Source organism: Protopterus annectens, chromosome 7.part0 (assembly GCF_019279795.1).
Source record: "Protopterus annectens isolate FY-2018-M chromosome 7.part0, PAN1.0, whole genome shotgun sequence".
Taxonomy (NCBI): Eukaryota; Metazoa; Chordata; order Ceratodontiformes; family Protopteridae; genus Protopterus; species Protopterus annectens.
Genome location: NC_056739.1, coordinates 458,927,300 through 458,950,951, shown reverse-complemented (window position 1 = coordinate 458,950,951; position 23,652 = coordinate 458,927,300). Strand labels below are relative to the sequence as shown.

At 38.6% G+C, this 23,652-nt stretch overlaps 1 protein-coding gene across 1 annotated transcript in view; it reads right to left on the bottom strand.

Moving 5' to 3' along the window:
• The window catches only part of LOC122806538 (zinc finger and BTB domain-containing protein 38-like), a 716,715-nt gene that overhangs the window by 521,322 nt on the left and 171,741 nt on the right, over positions 1-23,652 (bottom strand). The window lies entirely within an intron of this gene.

The window sequence follows — 23,652 nt, the reverse complement described above, 5'->3', positions numbered from 1 at the left end:
AAGTTAATGGATTAATGGATGAAACGTATTGATTTGGTTCTGCAAAGATTGCGTAACAGAGTAGTAAATTAAGTCTAGAACATCAAACACCCAGAGAGGTAAGGCAAACTGGAACCAAGTGAAGCATAACAAAGTCTGCCTGGCTTGCATCTCTTCCCAAATTGGCGACATTTACCTTGCACACATTTTTTCCACCCATTTCAAATCATGAACATAGGTAAATATTCCTTTCTGATGCTAAGTAACACATTCTCTCTCTCTCTCTCTCTTTTTATCCTCTGACTCGTACCTTATTTGCTTTGCAATGGTTGCTTTTAATCAGCAGTTTCTAATAAACTATCATCAACTCTACAACTGAGTGCCCCCTGCTTAGCTAAGTACTTCTACTATTAGCAAAGCAACAACCTCCTCACACTTCCTGACCTCACATATACTACACCCGGTGCTATGATTGGCTTCACTGGGCAGTTTTATTAGTTAGCAGGCAATGTTATAAGTGGTATCACTTAACTGTCACTTATTGGTCATTACTAACTCAACTGCATCTCTCCTTACTCATCTAATAACCCCTTTATAGCTGGATGTTTACTTCTTGTTAGTTCTTTTTTTCACCCCAGAATGTCTTAGGTGGTTCCCTCCAATAGCATAGTATGCTGATAAGTTATTGCAACCCCTTCTAAGGCATGAAAAAAACTTAGTATACAGTGTCTCAGTTAGATGCTGTGGAAGCAGTATTGTAACAGTAGGCATACTAAAATGATTGCTTGTCCTGAGTTTTTTTCAGTCTGGACTGACTCAAAAATCTTGTTAAAGTGAAACAATTCATACCTAGAGACTGCTTTCCACTTCTCCTTTCACTAATGTTGTCTCACCATGGAGTTGGTATATATAAATTCAGGGAGTATGGATGTGCAGGGGCTTGCCCCCCCCCAAAAAAAAATGTTTTTCACCTGTGCCACTGCACTGAATGGCACTAGGAAGTTTTGACTGGCTGGTTGTGATCACTCAAGTACATTTTGAGCAATCACATTTGAGCTTATATAGTGGAATCAAAAGGATTATCTGTATGCAGTCAGCTGCTATCAAGGGACTCTCTGAAAATCTCTTATAATTTAAGTGATTGGCAGTCTTCTTTTTTGAACTACTGGAAACTGTCTATACTTTATCTCTCCACTTACTGTTTTGAAAATAAAAAGAAAAGTTATTGGTTCTCAACAGCGTGTTCATTTGAAAGCTATTGTGATTTATTAACATCTGGCTAAAGGTGGGTAGCCAGATGTATTTTTTTTTCCAGGGTTACATGTCTCCCCCTGCTGAATAACTGTTGCCAGTGAAGCTATAGAAAACAGCACTGTACACCTTTAGGTCTTACAAACTCTCCTATTTTGAGCAAGAAGACTTTCGTCATCATCATCATCATCAGCCCCCTTTTTCCCATTTTTTTTTTCTACATGGGGACGGGGTATCATGTTAACTGCTGCCAACTCTCTCGATTCATTGCCACACTCCTGCCTCCTTCAACACTCATGCCTGATCGTCGCAGATCTTCTTAAACACAGTACATCCACATCTTTGCTGGATGTCCTTGCTTCCACTTACTTTCTTCCTGTCTGTCCCAAATCTTCCTCACCAGATTGTCTTCTGCTTTTCTGCACATGTATCTAAAACACTGTAATCTATTCTCTTTGATCTTTTCTGCAATTGGAGCTACCTTGGCTTATGCTCTTATGTACTGATTTCTTTGTCTGCCCCACAGTGTGCATCCTACCACACTTCTCAGGCACTTCATTTCCATCACCTCTAGCGTCTTCAACTGTTCTGCATTTACTGCCCAGGTTTCTGTACCATACGGTAGTACTGGTCACACCACTGTCTTGTACACCTTACTTTTCAGCTTCTTTGGCATTCTTCTGTCATAGACTACACCAGGCACAATATGCCAGTTGGCTGCAGCCACTCTAATTCTAGCTTTGACCTCTTCCTTCAGACTTCCCTTCTCCTCAGCCACCACTCCCAGATACTTGAAGCTGTTTACCTGTTCCACTATCTTCCCTTCTATCTCTATTTTCAGCTTTTTCTAATTTCCCCAATTTGCTGCCATTACCACTGTCTTATCTGTGCTTGGTTTCGTCCCATGTGCCTTCAGTTTTGCATTCCATTCTTCTATCCTTTGCTGAAGTTCTAGCTCAGAGTCTGCCTGTAATGCCACATCTTCTGCATACAGCAACTTTGTTGATTTGCCCTCTCCAACCTGTTTGCTAATGTAGTCCATCACCAGTATGAACAGTAGTGGGCTCAGAGTTTAACCCTGGTGTACACCCACTCCCACTGGGATCCTCTCTGTGAGGCCAAATACTGTTCGCACTTGAGTCATTGGGTGCTTGTACATAGCCTGCACTAATTCTACCAATGTTTCTGGGACTTCAAACCACTGCAGTACTACCCAGATCAGCTTTCTTGGGACCTTGTCATATGCTTTCTCCAAACCTAGGAATGCCCAGTTGGATTTTCTCCTCATCTCTAGCTTCTTCTCAAGTATCTGTCTCACTGCAAACATCAGGTAAATTGTGCTGTATCCTGATCTGAGTCCGAACTGCTCATCTCCCATCTTACATTCTACTACTCTGCATATCTGTTTATCAATCACCCTCTCCAGAACTTTCATGCAATGTGATAGGAGTTTGATGCCTCTGTACTGCCCACAGTTGTGGATGTCCCCTTTGTTCTTGTACACACTGGCACAAGTATGCTCATTCTCCAGTCATCTGGGATATGCCTTTCTCTCCACAGTGCTATTAGTACCCTCAGTAGCCATTTCTCCCCTATCCCACTCAGCATCTTTATCATATCTGCTGTAACCTCATCTGAGCCTGCTGTTTTCCCAGACTTCATTTTCCTTAGTGCTGTTCTTACTTCTTCTAGGGTAGGCTCCTCTTCTTCTCTTCTCATCATATGCTGTTTCTGGGGCAGTACAGTTTCTGTGGGGTTTTCTTCATTCAGAAGCTGCTGGAAATATTCCTTCCATCTGCCTTTGATGTCCTGTGGACTGGTGAGCAGGTTGTTGCTGGCATCCCTTATGAAGGGTGTCTAACTATCTTCTTTACCTTTCTGTCTTTGCCTTGCAAGCTGATATAGTTTCTTTGTGCAACTTACTGAGTCACTTTCCAGAAGCTGGTAGAGTGCCTCTGATGCCCTATTCTTTGCTATTGCAACTTCTTTCTTAGCTTCTTTGTTAGCCAACCAGTAGTCCTTCCTAGCCTGGTCAGTTTTTTTCTATCTCCCACTTCTTGCATGCCTTCTTTCTTTTGATAACTTCCTGGACTTCCACATATCACCATAAGCTTTCCTTATGTACCTTATTTCCATACCTGGCTCGGCCACATATCTTTTCTGTAGTCCTAACACATGCTGTTTTTAGGCACTGCCATTCTTGTTCAACTCCACCTATTTCCTCCTGTTCTTGGGGTGGTAGAGCTCTGAGTAATTACTTGAACTGTTGCACTTTCTCTCCAGTCAACTTCCAGGTCTTCAGCCTGGTCTCTATTGACCTTAGAGCCTTCTCTGACCACTGCTTGCAGCTGATTGTGGCACCTAGTTGTTTATGCTGTGGGCCGACTGTTTCACTGGGGATGACTTTGCAATCATGGATTCTATCCCAGTGCCTTTTCCCTACTAGGAGGAAGTCTACCTGAGTTGCATGTTGGCTACTCTTGTATGTGATCCTGTGACTGTCTCTTTCTGAACCATGTGTTGGTTACTATTAAGCCATTTGCCAGACAGAAGTTCTTTTAGTTTAGGGGTTGACTGACTCCCCCACCCCATTTGAATGTCTTTCTGGAAATAAAAATACAAGATGGTAAAGATAGAAATGACTAAAGTCAAAAGGGAATTAGTACAACTGCATCAGTAATACAGGAAAAATAAGAACGGGAGGGACAGAACCAATCAGGCTGAACAAAGATGGGTGTGAGATGGCAGACAACTGTGGAAAAGCAAGTACTGAATGAATGTTTTGACTCAGTCTTCCCAAAGGAAATCAAGTAGAAGGCATCATGCTGGAATGTAAACAGGGCAAAATAGAGAAATTGGACAAACATCTAGGAATGAGAAGGAGGAGGACTTCCAAAAAACTACCCCCTCTCTATCCTTGATGAGAAGGGGAAGTTAAGAATGAACTGGCTGCTCTTAGGGAGGATAAAGTACAAGGATCAGATGGGCCGCCTTCCAGAGCTGTCAGAAATCTGACCAGTCTTTGGTTACTGAGAAGGCTGTCTCTGTGCAACTAGAGTCCTATCTTACTACCAGTGAGCTCATAGACCCATTTCATTCAGTGCTCTATTTCCTATAAAGGATCCTGCACTCCACAGGTTCACTTGGAAACTTCTAGAAACTGCTCTTTTGCCATTCAGTCCCCCTTACCTTTGGAAGTGCCCTAACTTAGCCAGTTTCTGTAGGTCCCTTAAAACTTATCTTTTTGAATTTACAGTTGGTGACATAGGATGACTTGTTTACATTTTATGTAAATACGGAGCACAAAAACCAGGAAATATATCACACAAACAGGATCCAAGAAAGTGTTGGTGGAAACGCCAAATAAATTCCAAAGAGTACTAACCACAGGACAAGTTTATTAAAGTAAAGCTTTGCTCATAGTACACAGACTTCTTCAGACAAATTACTTAAGTCAACAACAGCTTATATACTTTCCTTAATTCCTTAATTGACTGTTAATGATAACAATCAATCAATTAAGCATAATACAAATATAAAAATAGGTATTACCCAAACGTAGACATACCTATAAATACAAAAATACAAAGCATTGTTAAAAATGTTGTAAGAACAACTAAAAAAGCTAAAAGAAACTGAAATTAGCTAAAGAATGATAACTTAACCCCACAGAATGAAACTGGTTCTTACCTATACCTAGTAAAATACATGTTTTTAAAGTAAATAAGTACATAGTAAGTATATTTCTGCAACCTGTATACACAAGTATAAGTAAATAGAAATAAAAAATGAAAAATAATAATAAATAATATAATGTAATATAAACACCTTAAAACGTGTATGTGTATGTATAAGATATGTATGGAGATGTGTGAAAGGTATGAATACTAAAGAAATAACTATGAGTAACATACCCCCACAAAGTATAACTATACCCTTATTAAACTTGATTTTATACTGTATTTTTTAAAAAATGTATTTTTGGAAAATACAAAGTGTATGAATACTTGTATTTCTACATCTTACGTAGATAAGCACTTTAAAATATGTGTATGGGTATATGTAAAATGTATGAAAATGTATAAGAATGTATAAATCTATACACACACAAACAGATACAATTAGTAAGTGCATACATGCTATCTCTGAAGGTAGAAATACAAACAAAACAGGACAATAAGTCCATAAAAATGAATGAGTAAGTAAGTGAATACCATAGATACAAGACAGGGGTGTAAGAAAATATAAACTATCTTAATAAATTCCTCAGTTTAAGTAAACAACTGATGGAACAACCCTCATTTAAACCGGGATAAGCATAGGCATTAAGTCTGATCTGCCATCTCAGTTCTGATGCTTCCAATAGTGACTGTAAAGGGGCCCCTCTCTTATTTTCAAATAACTGATCAATGACCATAAATTTAAAGGAATGGTCTTTAAACATAGAGATGTGCTTAGCCAACGCATTCTCTTGCTTGTCTTTACTTATAGCAATAACAATACGAGCAGCCCAGAAAAGATCAGTAGTTAAGGGGCAGTTAGTTAGGGCTGCTCGTATTGTTAGCTTGGATACCGATTTTCAAAATGAATGTAAATCACTTGTTGACATGTTCCTACACAGAGGGTACCCGTCACCCTTACTTGATAACCTAGTGAGAGAGGTGACTAATAAAAGATTTAATGGTACGTACCTACCTCTACTTAGGGTAGACACACCTGAAGAGGGCACCAACATAACTACCCCTACTCTGGTTACACTTAGACAGGTACCTACGTCTAACATACCTAACACTAACACTAGACTAATTCTAACTTATAGTATTGATAGCTATTATATATTTGATATTATTAAAAAGAATTGGGACATTTTTAGGAACAATCTTACAGTATTAAGCAAAGTAGGGTGTAAACCAGAAATTACATTTCAGAGGGGCAAAAACTTAAAATCCTTATTGGAATTCAATGACAACATCCCTACTCGAACACCTGGTATGTACAAGTGCCAAAACTGTAACCAGTGTAAGCATATTTTGGAATCTAATAGGTTTACAGCTAACAACCAATGCTTTAACTTACGTTGCAGATCCACCTGTAATACCCGCATGGTTGTTTATTTAGCACAGTGCCAAAAATGTAAAGGGTTCTACGTGGGTAAAACTGAACGTAGGTTACGTGAACGGATCTACGAGCACCAATATGCTATAAGTAAAGACAAGCAAGAGAATGCGTTGGCTAAGCACATCTCTATGTTTAAAGACCATTCCTTTAAATTTATGGTCATTGATCAGTTATTTGAAAATAAGAGAGGGGCCCCTTTACAGTTACTATTGGAAGCATCAGAACTGAGATGGCAGATCAGACTTAATGCCTATGCTTATCCCGGTTTAAATGAGGGTTGTTCCATCAGTTGTTTACTTAAACTGAGGAATTTATTAAGATAGTTTATATTTTCTTACACCCCTGTCTTGTATCTATGGTATTCACTTACTTACTCATTCATTTTTATGGACTTATTGTCCTGTTTTGTTTGTATTTCTACCTTCAGAGATAGCATGTATGCACTTACTAATTGTATCTGTTTGTGTGTGTATAGATTTATACATTCTTATACATTTTCATACATTTTACATATACCCATACACATATTTTAAAGTGCTTATCTACGTAAGATGTAGAAATACAAGTATTCATACACTTTGTATTTTCCAAAAATACATTTTTTAAAAAATACAGTATAAAATCAAGTTTAATAAGGGTATAGTTATACTTTGTGGGGGTATGTTACTCATAGTTATTTCTTTAGTATTCATACCTTTCACACATCTCCATACATATCTTATGCATACACATACACGTTTTAAGGTGTTTATATTACATTATATTATTTATTATTATTTTTCATTTTTTATTTCTATTTACTTATACTTGTGTATACAGGTTGCAGAAATATACTTACTATGTACTTATTTACTTTAAAAACATGTATTTTACTAGGTATAGGTAAGAACCAGTTTCATTCTGTGGGGTTAAGTTATCATTCTTTAGCTAATTTCAGTTTCTTTTAGCTTTTTTAGTTGTTCTTACAACATTTTTAACAATGCTTTGTATTTTTGTATTTATAGGTATGTTCACGCTTTGGGTAATACCTATTTTTATATTTGTATTATGCTTAATTGATTGATTGTTATCATTAACAGTCAATTAAGGAATTAAGGAAAGTATATAAGCTGTTGTTGACTTAAGTAATTTGTCTGAAGAAGTCTGTGTACTACGCAGACGAAAAGCGCTTTACTTTAATAAACTTGTCCTGTGGTTAGTACTCTTTGGAATTTATTTGGCGTTTCCACCAACACTTTCTTGGATCCTTGTTTACATTTTATATTTTATTTTAACCAGTTTTACCAAGTTTATTTCTCAGTGCTTATCTAATTTCATTCGTGTTTGTGTTACCGGGGTATCTGTTTTTTGCATCTGTTTTTTTTGGTTAAAACACCTAAATAAACTTGAGCTTAAAGATGAAGTGGAGGATGGAGACATAATGCAGGATTTGGAAAGGATGAGCAACTGAGCAGAAGGCAGTTGAGGTTCAATACAATAAAATACAAAGCTCTGTACTTGGGCCTCAGTATCCCTGATATATAAGTATCAACAGGAAGGAGTGGGTGCTGGTAACAGAGCAAAATACTCTTAGGGTACTAATCACACCTGTGCTGGAATACAGGAACAGAGTGAGAGGGCAATGGCAGCTGAAAGCAGTATGCTGGGAAATATCCTTAGTGAGGTATATTCCAGAAACAAAGGGATTCATAAGTTCACAAGTTCAAAGACAGCATTTTAGGCCAATTGGCCATCATGAAATGCTGATTCCTCCAAATATGGTATGTAGGCCTTTCTACCATTCAATGTATCTATATTTTTCTTAAAAGTTTCCAAGCTCTTAGATTGTTTAACATTAAATGGGACGTCATTCCATAGTTTTGTAATTCTAAATGAAATATACTGAGACCTCATCGCAAAATTGCCAATTTTCATTATAAACTGCATATTCTTATGATTATGCATTTTAATACATATTTATCTCTAAACTGAACATGATTTGCAGAACTGAACCATAAAAAATGTTGTATGCTAAGATTAATTTAGCCCAAATATACCTATAATCGACACTAAATAGTTTTAATGTCTCACATTGTGATCCATATCTCATGTTCTTAAGCTTCATAACTTTTGTTTGTAAATTTCCTCTGAACTCCCTCCAGCCTTCTCAACTGTCCTCTTGTATAGGTACTGAAGGAATTATTATATTTCAGGACAGGTCTGATAATAAGTTTTTAAATACAAGTGGTAATACAAAGTGGTAACAATTCTGCTTTACAAGGGCATGGTCAGACCACACCTTGAGTGCTACATGCTGATCTGGAGACCATATAAGGAAAAGAACATCAGGCTGCTTTAAGGAATTCAGAAGAAACTTACTAGAAAGATCCATGAGAAGGACGGGAAGGAATATGACTTGAGGCTTGAGGAGCTAAAGCTTTTCCCAAAAGAGACAGGAAATTTAAAATCATAAACGTACCTTCAGTACTTATCCTTAGAATATAATTTCCTCAGCAAATGGAGACCACCCTATTCCTAAACTGTTTCTAATAAGTGAGATATTGATCTTTTGGAAATTATGCTAATGTCACCCTGCACATCTGCCCCCAAATGTTAACATCTCTGAAAAATAAGCTGCCCCTCCCTAAGGAGTAGAAGGTTAATGGGAATACATGTCTGTGATTCTCTACTACACTAAAAGCTCAATTAAAAGAAAGAGACAAAGCACTAATGAAATTAAAATGTTACCATTTACCCCAAATTAAAGCAAGAATAACTTACACTGAAGAAATAATCCAGAATTGCAGCAATTTCAACAAAGGCATCTGTCTTAAGAAGAAAAACAAGTGGCATTAGTCTGGCATACCAAAACCTTCTGGGAATCATAAAGGTATTATTTTGTTCTCTAGATTATTTGTATTGCTTGTAATCAAAATACCACAGGATGTATATATATATATATATATATATATATATATATATATATATATATATATATATATATATATATATATATATGGGTATATACATATACATAAACAAATACATATGTGGATCCCATTTGTATTACTGAAATTACATTCATTCAAAACCTACTTTGCCAGACCAGTTCTCTGAAACTACACTAGTCCGAAATGGCACTTTGCCGAAACACAAAACACCAACAAGACAGTCACAAAAACTGCAACACACAGTAAAACACATTCCCTAATTTTTCTCTAATTTTTACAGGGGGCAAGCCCCCCTGCAGTCCCCCATGTGGGGGGGGGCTGTGCCCCCCACACCCCCTGCAAATTATATATACCAACTCAGAGATTGCACTGTAGTGACAACAAGGGTATATTTGTCCATCCATACTGTAGTGCGATCTCCATTTAAAATATAGGACTACTGTACACGTTTGTTTTCCAAGACGTAAATAGCTGTACACCTACCTGCATAACTGGTATAGTGCACTAGAAAGCATAACAGCAAATGTTTCATGGAAATGACATTTGGCAAAGTGCCATTTTGGATTAGTGGAGTTTTGGAGAACTGGTCTTGGCAAAGTAAGTTTCGGACTAAGGTAATACAAATGGGATCCATATATATATATATATATATATATATATATATATATATATATATATACATACACACACACAAATGTGTACAAACCAGGAGCTACACCTTAAACAAACAGCATTAAGTCCACTAATAGTGTACCATGATTCATTTTCAGTCTTGCAGAGCTCCTTTTCAAGACAATTAAAATGCCCTTTGAAACTGCCATCTGTCTTAAAACCAGTTCTTTCAAACAGTGTTATCACAGCTCAGATGACATTGACCTAAGCTTTCATGCTCATTAAAAGTACATTTAATGACAATTTATTCAATAACAACATTTTTCACATCCCATCCAAGTACTAACCAAACCCAACTCTGCTGAATGTCTGACACCACACTAGATTGAGACCATTAAAGATGGTATAGCAATGGGAAGAAAAAATGAAGAATTACTTATAAAATTTTTTTAAGCTGAAAATTCCCATTTAAACAACACCCAAGTGCCACTGACAATTGCTTTACCACTACAGTAACAAATTAGTTCTCAAGTGCCGTGAAGGTGGCATAAACTCAGTGCAAACAAATTTAAATACAAGGTAACCTCAGAAATGAACATTGTAACTACAGCAGAGTGAAGGGAACAGCAAGATGTTAGGAGGCACAGTCAGCAGCCAGTGAGGCACAAGTGCTTTACGGGCATTTTTCTAAGAAACCAGGTGATATAATGGCCTCTTAAATTAATGCCAATACTGCAGTCATGGCTGCATTTACTATAACAAGCTCTTTTCTACACTTACAGTTGCTATATCCTTCATTCTCATCTTCATAGTTTCGAATTGAAGGAGACACCAGTTTGGGGAGCTGCTTAGGGCACTAGATGGCGCTATGTGAGTTTAAAGCAATATTAAAACTGTCCAGTCTGATAGAATTCTTCGTTTAAATCTGTGTAGCTACATATATGACCATACATAAGAAGCATTGTGTCAGAAGTGACACTATCACTAATCAGAATATAATCTTCAGTACTGTTCATTTTGATAGAATCAATTTCCCAAACATACTTGTAATAAACACATCTTCTACACTGTAAACAGCCTAGGAGGACAGTCTTTCTCTTGTGCATAGCAGGGTTGTTGTCTTCTGAAGGGTGGTATAAAATATCTTTTAGATTACTTATCTTGTAAAGCTAAATGCCTGACTTGAGAATAATACACAGGAGAGCTTGGTCTCATATTTTTTCAGAGCTGGCCAGATTTCCATTGAGATGGATCATACCTTGTAAAAGTCAGCTGTAAATGTATTTATAAAATGGATGTAACAAGAACTTTTTTTCTTTTAACTAATTGTTAAACCATGTAAAAGGTTGATATTTTCTGATCTTTCTAAACATAAAATCCATTTTCATCCAGTGGGTCAAACTCCATCATATTTGCAGATTCTGTCCCCCAAATTGTGCATGCCATTCTCTGGAAATGTCTAACCTAACATGTCTGATTATCTCAAGGTCCTGGTATACATTTAGTTTCTGAAGCACTTTATCTAATATGGAGTTAGGGGTAATCCCTCTCCAAAAATCTGGACACCAAAAGTGATATTTCTTGGTTCATAGATGACTGGTCACCACACATTCTCAAGGCTCTATAAAATTCAGTGTAAGTAATTTTCTTCCATAACATGAGGGTGAATAAAAACTTGAAATCTAAAAAACAGTATTTTGTCTACTACCATCCTAAACAAGCATATTCACAGGTTCCCTAGTAATTTGCTGTATTTACACATTTCTTTATCGAAGAATGGGCTCCTGGGACTGTTTAAAGGGTACTGTCCATTTTAGAGTGCATCGCGGCATAAGATGAGTTAAGTGTAATGATGCATCTTCCATTGCTCATTTTGTATTTATTTGGGTGGTATTTTGAAAAAAAAAAAGATATAACTGTTTAGTCAAACCATGGCCCAAATAAATTTAGAATTTCCTTTAGTAATGTCAAGTAAGGGTTCATCCATAGACTTTAATGGCCGCATTACTGCACCTGCGCGGAACGTGTCCATTAAAGTCTATGAACGCATTTCACATTTTCACCAAGTTGATGTCACCTAGGTTACAGATCATCTTTAACTTTTATTGGCATCAACATGGGGAAAATAAATTTAATGAGTGGAAAAATGTTATGATTTCTAGAGGGAAAACGTTCGCTGATCAGGTGAAAATGCTAACTGGGGCTCTATGGGCAACATAGGATGGTGCTAAAAGGTAAGTCACTGAGTACAACAGTAAACTTTAAAAGTAAATTGTAAACAGCCACATTTTAAATTCATATGTTTAAAATGTATCAGGCTATCTGCACCACTCACCCAGAGGAAAAAAGTAATAATTCATTTGATTCATAAAAAACACAGACTGACTATAACATTTCTTTCTTCTATCAAACTGTCAAGTATATAATGTACCTCCCACTCAGCTACAAAAAATGTCATATACTGATGCTGGAGTATAACCTATAAATACACCTTTAGTCTATACAAACATCTCATCCGTAAATTTGAAAGTATAACTCAAAACAAATTCTTTTATTCATAACATTTTCTTAAATTCAATAGTGAATTTAGAAGGCTTTATTAAAAATTCATTCAGGTCTACTAAGCTCTGACTGCTTGGAATCTTAGTATAAAGTGAAATAATGTTAGCTGTCAATAGGAGCAAATTCATCCTTACTCCCTTCTGCTGTAGCATTTCTAAAAATATATACTGACATATTAGGGAATGTGTATTAATAATGTACATAACTGTTTATGCACACATTTGTCTATTTTCTCTAGGAAAAGCACTCCGAATACTAACAAGCAGACAAATAGGTGCACTGACTATGCAGTTTTGACAATCCATAAATTATAACTGTTTTACCACAATTTTCTTGTAAGAATTCCCCTGTATATAAAGAAAAAAAATTTGGCCACAGGCCCATCATTAACCAATAATTTCAAACAATTTCTTATGAAACATAATAAAGAAACCAAAGAACATTTCCTTAGTACATGTAGTGATGGGAGGGTACAAAAGTGTGCAGCAGCATGTGTATGCGTTGTATGTGTCTGCCTGATGAGTATGAATGGAGTAGGTTGATTTTGTGTGTGTGTGTGTGTGTGTGTGTGTGTGTGTGTGTGTGTGTGTGTGTGTGTGTGTGTGTGTGTGTGTGTGTGTGTGTCCTTGGGAGTGCATGTAGATGAATGAGTGAGACTTTCTGTGAGTCCAGTCAAGTGTATGGGGGTGGCATGAGATTTTTAGTGGATATTGTGTGTGTGTGTGTGTGTGTGTGTGTGTGTGTGTGTGTGTGTGTGTGTGTGTGTGTGGGCATGGGTGTATATGCATGAATTTCTGAATGTCTGTGTGAGAGTGTTGGGGGCTTGCCTGTACCAGTGCAATGCATGGGCCACTAGAGGAAATTACCACCACAAAGTGCTTTTATCACTGGTGGTAAAAAGTGTGATTCAGAGATATTGAAATTAGCCAGTAATGAGATATACCTGATTGTGGCTAAAGATATCTCTGAATGCCATTTTCCACGACTGAGTAAACTGACTTACCTGCAATAGACCATAGACCTCTTTCTCTGAATCCTAGCCATACTGATACATAGACAAAGTCATGTATGTGTGCATATATGTGTTCGTATAGCCATCTTATTGTCATAGGACATACATGTCTGTACAGTCTGGACAGATATACAGAAACCATTTTGTAATAATCTAAAATGTTCTTCTTATTGATCACTGCTGCAGTAGCCTAAGTTGTAAGTACTATATCCTACATAGAATTTAACAGCTGGTCAGCTTCCAAAGCTTCAGTGGACTTTTCACATGTCCAAACCATTAGTCAGCTCAAGCTGAGCTGACTAAAAAGTCTGGTTTGGGTGCCAAGCCCTTCAAAGCTTTCTTGCCACCAAGAAGAGCACCCCTCTGCAGGCTTTCAAGGATCAATGGTCAGCTATAGCTGTACCATTGCTGGGCAGATAAGATCCCTTCGGGGAAAAAACTTCCACATTACTTTTTGTGAAAAAAAACTCTTTTAAAGCTACAGAAAACTATTTTTATTGACTGCCAGTTACTTTTATGTACCTTTAAACAGGAGTGCAGTTTTTTACTTTTGTGGGAAAAAATTATTAAAAGTTGTTGAAAACTACTTTTTCTGCTGAGAAACTGTATTTATTTTACTTTGGGAGGCTGAGGAAAATATTTAAAATGAATTTCCTGTGCTTTTTGTGGAAAAGAGTAACTTTTTTGCAACTATCTTGATGTTACTGACTATTACTGCTAATGGAACAAACTACCAGTCCCTTTATCAGACTTCTTCCAGCCATAAAAAGAAAAAAAAATAACTAGAAGCCTTTGCCCCCACAGCAGACTAGTAATTTGCCTCAACCACAGGTGGGTGGCTCTGCTGTGGCCAAAGCTAGTTCCTCAGACCACCCATCTTTTTCCTAGGATCTTTCTGGTGTTGTCCATGTGACCACCATGGGCCACGGGTTAGCCACATTCTATGTAGCTGTTGAGGTCCCTTCAGTGGCAAAGGAGAGCCATTCTTGTTGGTGATGGCAGAAGTGGCAAAGAATGTGCCTTGCTTAGCCAGAATATTTTGCGCATCCCATGGAAGCTGTTGCCTGCAACAACAGATTGTTTGCCCCAATTTTCCTGTCAAAAAGAGACAAAAAAATAAACATATAATTTCTCCCATGTCAAGTTTCTCTGGACATGAGTAATTTATTGGGTTTGGCTCAGTGTCTTGTACAAGGCCATTGACCCCTCTTGTAAGGTGGTTTCTGGTAAAAGGAAAAGGGATTCCTCTTTCCCTGAAGAGGTGCAAGGTGTTGAATCTGGAGGAGAATGTGAAGTACAAGTGCAGTTTTTTCTTCTCAGGTTTCTGATTCAGATTCTGAAAAGATAATGCTGTTAGAACCTCCCTGTGAGGAATTCACTTTCTCTGAGACTATTTCCATAATGTGCCAGTGTTTTCAATGGGAGAACACTGAAGTTTCTCACTCCCTGAGAAAATGAATTGCTACGAATGGAATTCCCAGAAACTTCACCCAGTCCACCCTCACCCCAGTGCTGTCAACATCAGAGGATTTGTTTGCCACAGACCGTGGTTTCCCGGACAGTCAGCCTGCTTCAACTAGGAAAGCAGATAGAATGTACAAAGTTCATCAGTTTTTCAAACCTTTATATATTCACACCAGATCTATCCCAGCAGCTATAGGTTTAGGTAATCCAGCTGCTGCCAAACATTCTGTTAATTCAAATCATTCTTCTTCTGAGAAAGATGAAAAAGCTATTGATAAATTAGGAAAAAGTATACCCTTCAGTAACTTTGATTTTTAGAATTGTAAATTGTTATGTTAAATTTATTCTGACTAATTATGAAAGTTTAGGCTGCATTTTCCTCTTAAGAGGAAAAATCTGCTTTTTGTAGTCTAGTTTCTTCTGTTTCTCAGACCACTACTCATTGTTTAAGTGTTGCTAATAGTTCTGTAAATACTATTTCCAGGGATTCAGTCACTGATACTGTTTTGAGGAGGTTTGCCTGACTACATTCTCAGAACCTTCAAGAAAATGTTAAAAATGAAATTCTGAAATTTCCTTTGGATAAATGTTTACTTTTGGGGCTATCTGCTGCAGAGGTTATCAAAAAGTATGATGAGACTGGTAAGCTGATTCAGTGAATCTCTCAGATATTTCTACCCTTCTTCCCTATATTTTGCAAGGGAATGTTTGCTCTCTCATCCAATTTTGGCAAGAAACAAAATAAACAGTCTCTGAAAAGCAGTTGCAGGAAAGTTCTAAAAAGAAATCTGGAACTCCCCAAAACAAAGGTCAGTCAAATAAATAAAAGCAGAATGACTATTTAAGGGACCTTACCCCCCCCCCCAACCCTGGCAGTCCCTTACTTCTTCCAGAAAGTCTGAATCGCCATTTCTCTCTTTGGGAACAGATTGCTTCAAATAAATGGGTTCTGAAACTGATCCAGCTAAAATATAGATGGTAGTGGGAGGACATTCCTCCTTTCCAGGGGGACTCCTCCTCATCCAGCAGACCAAACCCTTCTCTTTCCTCCTGTCCTGAGTCACATTTTGTATCAATGAGTAATATAAAATGTTTCTCCTTCCCAGCTGAGAAAAGGATTTTATTCTAGAATGTTTTTAGTGACAAAGAAAATTCCTGGAGACCAATACTGGACATTTTTTTCCAGAATCAGTTTGTGATAGTACCCAAGTTCAAAATGTTTTCACTTCACAACCTTTTACCCATTCTTCCTCATTAAAGTTTTTTTAATAATCTTAGATTTAAAAGATGCTTATCATCACATCCCTATCCATTCAGACTTCAGGTATTTTTAACGTTTTGTGCATCTGGATCATATTATCAGTTCTCTGCCCTATCCTTTGGGCTAGCTACTGCTCCAAGAGTATTCACAAAGTGTTAGAGTCAGGAATCTCTCACTTGGGCAAGAGATGTCTTGCACAGGCTTGGATTCCAAGAAAACCTTCAAAAATCTTTTTGACTCCACCACACATGATTGTATGTTCTAGGGTATATGCTAGACACCTCAGTATAAAGAGTTTTTCTTACGCAAGAAAAAAATAGATCTTTATCTAGATCTAGTCCAGTGATTTTCCACTTAGACTTCTGTCTCTGTGAGGGAGTACCTCAGGATTCTGGGTCTCAAGCCATCCATGATTCCCATTATACTTCTTGCAAGACTCCACATGAGAAATATATAATGGTATCTGAGGTCTCATTGGTCCCAGCACCAACGTCCATTGTCTTTTGAAATTCCAGTCCTGAGATTTGTGAAAAGAGAAATCACTTGATGGAGACATCAGATAACCTTAAATCTAGGTCGTCCCTTCTCATTTCATGCCGCAAAGCAGTCAGTCACCACAGATGCCTCAGATTTTCCTTCGGAAGCAGTGTCAAGGGAGATAAAAGTGCAATGTTTTTGGGACAGGAAAGACAGACAAAAGCATATAAACATAAAATAGATACTAGCTCTTATAAATGTTCTCAACTCTTTGAATTGCCTGTGGTCCCCAGGACCTCTAGAAGTTGTTATAGACAATACTGCAGTGATGTGGTACATAAGCAAGTAAAGAAGAACCAGATCTTACCTTCTATGCAGACTAGCCATGTTAGCAAGGCATATAACATTTCAGCATAATCTCAATCTGCAGGAATCTTACCTTCTGACAGAGCAAAATTGTATAGCAGACAAGTTAAGAATTACAAAGGCAGACCCACATGAATGGAAACTAGATCAGAGATCTTCCAAAATTTGATCCATCTGTGGCAGTTTCCTCGGGTGGACCTTTCTGCTTCATCTCTGAACAATCAGAGCACAATTTTCTACCAAGATTCCATGCAAGAAGGCCTGGAAAACAAATGCCATGTCTTTTCTTTTCTTTTCTTTCCCATGGACAGGAATGGTCCTGTATGCTTTTCCACTCTATCCACTGATATACAGGGTACTTCTGAAGATTCAGAAGGAATCCCCCAAGATAATTGTGATGACTCCCTTCTGGCCCAAGTAACAGTGGTTCTCCCTTATTTTGGAGTTGGTCAGGGACAATTACCACAAGCTTCCACACAGGTGGGATTTACTCCCATAAGAGCAGGTGTGCTTGACACATCCCTGACCCCAAACAACTACAACTGACTACCTGAATGATAGGGTCTTAATACCTTTTAGGCACCTGTTTACTGAGGATGTACAGCAGGTACTAATGAAGGGAAGAAATCCTGCTACCAGTAAACCATAAATATGCAAATGGAAAAGGTTTTTACAGTTGGTGCCAACAAAACAACCAGCACCCATTCAGGGCTAGTGCTTCTCTGGCTTAGAGATATTTGTGTGAGTTACTTTCCTAGGTCCTGTCTTAATCCTCTGTCGAGGTACATTTGTCAGCTATTTCAGCATGTCTGTCCACAGACCCCCCTTTTAAATGCATTCTTATGTCAAAATATTTTCGAAAGGGGTGCTACATAACAAAAGACTTTCAAGAAAACCTCCTTGGAGTCTTGTTTTTGGTTTTAGAAAAGCTAACACTTGCTCCATTAGAACTTGAGATTCTACACATGGAAAACAGTTTAACTGATTACTCTGACCTCTGCAAGAAGAGTGTCCAAGTTACAAGCTGTTACAGTAGGTTCAACCTTATCTCATTTCACATAGAGACAGGGTTTCTTTAAGAACTAATCCTTCTTTCATGTCTAAAGTGGTATCCAAGTTTACTTTAAGACAAACTATCCATCTTTCTGTGTTCTTCTCTGAACCCAAAAATGAGCAAGAAAAGATACTTTATACCTTGGATATCCAGACATCTCAGGTACTACCTTGCCCAAAGAAAATCTTTCAGAACTTCTGATCTTGTGAAGGTAAGAAAAATGGACAGCCTGTGTCAAAGAACTCTATTTCCAAACTGTTATCTCAGGCTATTATCTTTTTCTATTCCCGCCACAACACAACTATTCTAGGCAGGGTCAATGTCTACTCTACCAGGGTCTTTGCTTCATCTATGGCTTTTTGGAAAGAGTTGGACTGTAAAAGTATTTTAGAAGCAGCAGATTGGTCCACTGTTCATTCTTTTTCAAAGCTTTATAAACTACATTATTAGCCAGGTTTAGGACAGGCTTTGCTAGGAACATACTCCAGCGGCTCCTAGACCCTTCCCCTTCCACCTCTCAGTTCTTGTAAGCTATAGTAATCTACCCATGCAGCTAAGGCTACTGCAGCAGTGATCAATGTGAAGAACATAGTACAGTTGTGTAACTAAACTTACCATAACAGTATATTTTCAAATGATCACTGCTGCAGTAGCCACTCCCTCCTTTCATCCACCTTGTTTTTATTTGTTATATTTTTTTGGGAGGGGGGTTATTTTTATGTCAGGGTGAGGAAACTTTTTTTTTTTTTTTTTTTATGCTTTTACTAGCAGTGTCCTCTCAGGGCTTTGCCTCCTTCTGTCAGTTGGCATAAAATGTCCAAAGTGCTTGGTGCCCAAACCAAGTCTTTTTAGTCAGCTCAGCTCAAGCTAACAGTTAGGGTGAGTAGAAGCTGCTCTGAAGTTTTGGAAGCTATCCGGCTGTTATATCTTGCAGGATATAACCCATACATATTAAACTACTGCAGCAATGAACATACGAACATCTATCATTGCAGTAAGTTTACTTACACAATTGTACTTTCCATCTAGTGATCATAGCTTACATCAAACCACTGGTTAGCGAACATAAGTACAGGATGTTACTGCACGTTTACATGTTTAGTACAGGGGGGTAAGGCTGTGATTTGGCAATGGAGTCTATACTATACTTCTGGGATTGAATTTCCCAGTTTACACCTGACAACTGTGAATGAGCAAGTCACTTGAACTCCAGAAATACCTAATTAGTACTTAGAAGTGTTTCTGCATTAGGGGAAATTATTGAACTTTGGCAAGAGCTCCAGCCACATAGGCTATCTTCTCTTCTCCTCTAAGATGATTTTACGAATCTTACCTCTGAAAGAACAAAGGTAGACATATTTGCATATTCTGCGGATATTACATTCCCTTGTAACATGACACAAACAGCCTTCTGGTCCACAGATTAATGAAAAATGAATGCCACATATATGTGCGACTTCAGATAAAATGTGCTAGTGTAAATAAAGTTTTTGTGCTGTGCAATGTGTTATACGTAAACTATAATTCACAGCTGAAAATAATGCATCAGTGTTATCTATGATGTAAATTTAAATAATGTTTTTTGAAAGGTCTGTTGTTTCACTGCTGTAAATGATGCAATTACAAACCAAGGCTGCTCTTTCCAACTCAGTGTGTTGTATACAGTGACAGTGCTGTTTTTGTGTTGTTTAACCTATGCAGATTATTTCTGCTGTATGAATATAACGATCATATAACAAAGGCAGGACACACCCTCTCAAAATCATCACTTATTGTGATCAAGGATTAAAATGTAGACTTGTACTGCCCCCTCTAAAAAACTCTTGCATCTAGTGGACTTACATCATTTACAAAGATCAACTGTGGGGTTCAGAAACAATTAGCACAGTGTATTTCAAAATCTAGAACAATGAGAAGTAAAGTGCAAGACAGGGCCAGTATAGAGGCATACATAGTGTGATTATTCTCCGCAGGAAAATAGTGCGGTCAGCATCATATACAAATGGCCAAATGATATCTATGCCAAGACAAGGCCAATACAAAGGCATACATAGTGCGATCATGCTCTGCAGGAAAATAGTGTGGTCAGCAACATATACAAATGGCCATATGGTATATGCAAATAAGCAACATTATAGAAATAAGAGCCAATGTGAATGTCAGTGATGGTACACATCATGGCAAAGTGATTCAAAAACATATACAAATTGCATGAAGAGCCCAGTCAGGCAACAATTTTGTATACCATCATTTCTCAATGAACACCGAAACAAACTGTGCTAAGATGGTAGCATTTGCAGAAGCATGACTGCATTTGTTAGGAGCAATCATTAAGTGCCAGTGCCCATGACGGTGTGTGTCATTGCCTTTGGCATCATAGGCACGTGTCTCCATGGTCGATATACTACCACCTCCATATCAGCAACATAGTAAAATACTATCACATGAACAGAGGCATTAGCCAACAGCTTGTAGACATACTTTATCCTCACATGGAATCTCATGCAATGGGTAGAATATCTATCCTGGTGGGCACTAGGGTATGTGTAGCATTAGCTGTCCTTGTTACTGGGACATTTCAGTGGTCATCAGGGGACATGGTTGGTGTTTCACAGGTATCAGCTTCACAAATATTACACCAATTACTTTATGTCATGGTTCAGCATGTAGAAGGGTATATGTGGTTCACATGGACCACAGAGGAGAGAAACAACACAATGTAGGTATTTTATGAAATAGCCAATTTCCCTGAAGTTCTAGAGGCCACTATCTGCACCCATATAGGATCATAGGCTCATAGGAGATTACTAGGCTAATGGCCCCGGGGCCCTTCCAATCCTAGCCAAGAGTTTATCCCCAAAAAGAAACCTCAGTCAGCACCTGTTGCCCCTGTCAATGAGGAACACAGGTGGAACCCCTGGGACAAATTTATGGTTTCCCATCCACTCATCAAGGTTGCGCTTGAAGAGGGTCAGCGAGTTGCTATGTTTGATGTGTATGGGAAGTCTATTCCAGAGACAAGGCAGCCTCTGGGAGACAAACCTGTCTCTCCAGCAGATTTTATTGATGTTGCACATTAGATTCAGGCCTTTTGAGCGGGTAGTGTGTGAGGAGTTAGACTCACAGATATATAGCATTTCTAGTAGGGCAGGGTCTCAGAATGCCTTGTATGTGAGTCACAGATTACCCCTGAGCAATCTGTACTATACCAAGTATAGTGATAGTGATTTGAGCCTGTCTGCAGAGGACAGGTGTTGGAGGTCATGGATTCTCTTTGTGAGGTATTTAAGTGGCCTTTCCAGTTGGTGCAGGTGTTTGGAGAAGTACATCCCAAACAGGGTGTTATACTCAATTATTGGTCTAATAAGGAAAGATTATAGAGAGGTAATAACCTCCTTTTTGCTGGATGCAATCCCTTTACTTATGAGATGAACCAAGTAAAAGGCTTTTCTGACCACTGCCACTGCATGATGGTCAAATGTGAGGTTGTTATCAACCTGAGTGCCCAGGTCTCTCACCACAGGTTGTGTGCTTAGGGGGTTGCTGTTGATGTGGTAATCAATAGGGGTTGTGCTTTTGCCGACTGGTATGATGATATATTTTTTTGCATTTAGCTTAAGGCCATGACTTTGGCACGAGTCATTAGTTGCTGTGAGACCCTCTTGCAGTATGTTAACATAATTTGGGGAGTCAATGACAGCACCCAACCTACAGCCGTCCACAAACTTGGTCTGCCACAGGCCTTTTGTCTTTGCCTGGACCTCTAAGAAATAGATGCTAAACAGTAGGGGTCCCAGGACAGATCCCTGGGAAACCCCACTAGTGACAGGTCTATTGGAGGTGGAGGTGCCTATTTTGACTTTAAGGGTCCTGTCAGTGAGCCACTTGGCAACCCACCTGATGAGATAGGGATTTATTTCAAGTTGTGTTAGTTTTTCGATGATGCCTGAGTGGGGGATGGTGTCAAAGGTCTTGGCCAAGTTAAGGTAAGCTATATCTGCTGATTTTCTCTCATCCAGGGCCTTGGTGACAGTCTCAAAGAAGTCAACCAGGTTCAACAGGCAAGATCTGCCCTTGATAAATCTGAACTGGGTAGGGTCAAGTGCTTGGAGATTGCCTATATCGTTGTTTATGAGATCCATAATAATACGCTCCATGGGTTTACAGATGAGACTTGTCAAGCTAATGGGGCGTTAGTTTCCAAGGTCAGTAGTGGCACCACCTTTGTGCAAGGGGATGACAATGGCAGTTCTCCACTCTGCTGGAATGAAGCCAATACTTAGGCTATGGTTGAATAGGGTGCTCAATGGAGAAGCAAGTTCTTGCTGGAGATGGTGCAGAATACATCTTGGGATACTATAAGGTCCCATGGAAAACATATTCTTTGCCTTGCATGGGGTCTGTAACACCTGATCTACAGAGATGTGAGGTGCGGGACATGTATCAGGGATGTCAAAAGGGCCTTTGGGAGGCAGGGGGATGAAGTTTGCACTGAACCTATCTGCTAGCAGATTGGCTAAGTCAACAGGATCAGTATAAGTGATACTGTTAAGTATTAATTCAGAACAAACCTGGACTTTGCCATAGTGGTTCCTGATGTAACAGAAGAAGACTTTATAGTTTCCCTTTGTTATGGGCCTTAGAGGTTTTCACTACTGATCTAATTTACTTGTTGAGGCTAAGGAGGAAGTTTTTCCAATTTGAAATTTGTTCCCTTTTACCCTTGGACAATAGTTTCTTCCTTTTGTTGTAAAGCCCATTGACAGAGGATGTCCAACAAACAGGTTTGTGTTTCCTTGAGGACCAGGTTTTAGTTCTGTTGGGTATGGCTGAGTCCATGGAGTTGTACAGATGTTTGTATACTGCATTGGTATAATATTCAGCATAGTTGTCTGCATCCTCTGAGGGGGGCAGTGGTGTGAAGCTAAAAATGCCCTCCCTTAGGAGGTATAGTCAGCTTTTGAGAAGTTTTTTAGCTTAGTTATGGCTGGGGAGGGGTTGGGTGGGAGAGAAACTTTGAATGAGACAGTCCAATGATCTGACCTCACCAGGGAATAATATACTAATGGATGGGTGCATCCATGTTAGTAAGAACCAAGTCCAGAATGTTATCTCCCCTTGTGGAGGATGAGACAAGCTGGTGTAGTGCATTAAAATTGATGAAGTCAAGGAATCGTTGAGAGAGTGCATTAGTGCAAGAATAGTTCACCCAGTCTATGGTGGGGTAGTTGAAGTCACCAAGGATCAGAGTGTTAGGGGGTACCTTGATGGAGTCAAGTAGATCCAGGTAAGAGTAGTGGGTATCCTGAGTCATGGGGGGATCTATAGCTAGCTATAACTTGGATGGGTGTCTTGCCAACTGTCAATTGTACCTGGAGTAGTTCCAGTGCATCGTGCTGGCAAACCAGTCTGGAGGTGTGCCTCTCCTTAATGAAGATAGAAACACCACCACCCTTAGTCTGTTATCATCAACCAACTTCTTGGTCCACATGGCTATGGGTCTGTCAGCCAGAAGGGTTTCCATTTCAATTACCATGTGGTGTATAGGACAAAAGGTATTATTTGT